The sequence below is a fragment of the Rhagoletis pomonella genome, unplaced genomic scaffold (genome assembly GCF_013731165.1).
Source record: "Rhagoletis pomonella isolate Grant_MI unplaced genomic scaffold, Rhpom_1.0 Rhpom_scaffold_00001, whole genome shotgun sequence".
NCBI lineage: Eukaryota > Metazoa > Arthropoda > Insecta > Diptera > Tephritidae > Rhagoletis > Rhagoletis pomonella.
Window position 1 is genome coordinate 15,643,095 of NW_023458555.1, and position 2,658 is coordinate 15,645,752.

A 2,658-nucleotide genomic window follows, 5' to 3' on the forward strand; every position below is an offset into this window, starting at 1 on the left:
ATGTAATAATGTTTCGCATGTGAAAGCTTAACGTTTAAAAGCAATAAGAGGAGAGAGGCCGAAATATTTGAGTGCGAAGAGCTTGAAATGCTAACCGACAGGAAGAATGCCCGAAAATGTTACCAGAGAGTTAGGCGACCTTCGGAAGGTTTCCAGTCCAGGGCATACTCCTGTAAGAACAACAATGGCGACCTAGTTACCAATATTTAGAACGCACGTAAATTATAGAGGGAATACATTTCCAACCTACTGAATGGTAACAGCACGGAAAGTTGGGAAGAAGAAGAACCCGAACCGCCAGTCGATGATGACGGAGTCGATGTTCCACAAAGCTGATGGAGCATATGGCCTGCCAGCTGAGCTATTCAAGTACGGCGGCGATGAGTTGATAAGGTCACGATCAGGATTGCCGCGATTCGGGCTCAGTATAGTGTACAAATAAATTTCCACAAGCACTGCCAATTATGTCGTTCGCTTCTGAATTATTTTGATAAATTACCGCCACATTCTTAATTCGATTTGACAGTTCATTTTTATTTCCGTCATTTCCTCTCATTCTTTGTTTTGACTTCTTCTACTCTCTTTTTCTCTGACGGCTGAGTTCGATATATTTCCGATTAAAATTAGGGACGGGTTCGTAATTGCATCTGAATTACTTACAAATGAGGTAATTCGCTCTCGAAAGCGAATTACGAATGAGAGTCATGAACCAAAAATACATTACAAGCACCACTATTTTACACTTTTATTCAAGTAAAGAAGAGTTAATTCAACATGACAACACATTTTAAAGCATTTTGTTGCATCATTTTACCTAAACTGTGCGTTTAAAGTGGCTGACAATAATTTTGGCTGATTTTGGTTTTCGTTGTTTTCTTTGCTTTGTTTACTTTTCGCTCGTTTTCCAGTGAAACAAGATGGCGTAGAACCCGCTAAAAGAAATCGACTTTTTTCACTCTCTTGTTCTTACGTGATCTTGTGTCTTTCGTTCATGAATGAGAGTGCGAATTACGACGTGAGCACAGTTTATCGATAAATTGAATGAAAGTCCATAGTTATTGAAATCGACAACAAAGGGATGCTTTTGACTGACATCCAAGTTAACTCTATGATTTTAAATAGAGAATGCCACATTGGCAACGTGTGCGTTGCCGAAACTTATTAAATTTATCCAACTCTCAACTTTTGACGCCCGCATATGCGCCAAAACAACAATAACAATTTATGGAACGAATTCAAACCAGCTGGTTTTTGACCAATTAAATTGAGCCGTTTTGTTTGCTGTAACGTTTTCATTGTGCCGTGTCGGAATCTTCCTTGCGTTTTATAAGTCAAAACCATCTCTGCGTCGCAGAAAATAATTTCTATCTGGCGGGCCTTTAATAAGAAAAATTGAGATTATAGACATTGAATAGCAATTGATTATTTGGGTTGGCTTTCCTTTATGGCCGTTCGTTAAAGGGGCGGTGGGCGAATGGTAAGTGGGCATGGCACCTCTAACCCACCTTTTTGGAGAGGAAACGAACCGCCATTGACAAAAATGCAACCCCCGCCCACCTAGGTCCCCTATGGTTCCCTAGGGACCCCTTAGAAAAATTGCAAAAATCACAATTTTCATTTGCGTTTATTCGCTTGAAAAATGTTAAATATTCATTTGCACAATACATTTTTATATAAACATTTTTATATACAAGACATTTTTATAAAACACCCAGTAACCAAAATAGACATCACTGGGGCGGCAGCCCCTGGTTTACCCCACAGAAAGGGAATTCTAGTTACCTCATCCTTTCCCAAGGTTACATCAATGGGGCGGTAGCCACAGTTAGGTCACACAGAAAGGAGAATTCTACGTAGTAAGGGTTATAATCCCTAAGCGCGCCCGAAGGTGGCCTACGCAGAAAGGAATTCTACGCAAAAATACTGTGGACGCAAGTAAAAATTGCGATTTTTGCCATATTTCTAAGGGGTCCGTAGGGAACCATAGGGGGCCTAGGTGGTCGGGGGTTGCATTTTTGTCAATGGCGCTTCATGGCCTCTCCAAAAAGGTCGGTTGGAGGTGCCACGCCCACTCCTCCTTCGCCCACCGCACCTTTAACGAACGGCCATAATGGAAAGTTTCCCCGATTATTTCAAATCCCGATTTGTAACAAAATTGGCTCACCGCAAATCCATGGCAATATTTATACACAAAAGTGGTGTTATGCAGCGTTTTTGCTGCATTTAAAATTCAACATTTAGCACTTTCGTACATATGTTTTCGAAGAGCGTTCATGCTATTGTGGCGAATACTGCGGCAACACAAAGCGAACAACGAGAAATAGGCAGAATGTTCGAGGAATGACGTAGAATGTTCCACAAAGAGAAACGTCAAGTTGGATGAACACTGCGAACAGCGAGAGAAAGAGAATGAGCGATAAACTTCAGAACGTTCTAGAGTTGCCATAAGTGTGAGCGCAGGTATATAAGAGCCACGACACAGCGGAGTGGGGACAGTTACAAGTCAGCAAGCTACAAGTAAAGTGAGCGGAGAATCGAGTTGCGAATAAGCAAGCTATAAGTTTAATTGTGTTAACAAGTAGTAAAGCGTTGTTATTGCTTTAACAAGTATTGTAAAGTGTTTTTACTGTATTAGCAAGTATTGTAAATTGTTTGTTG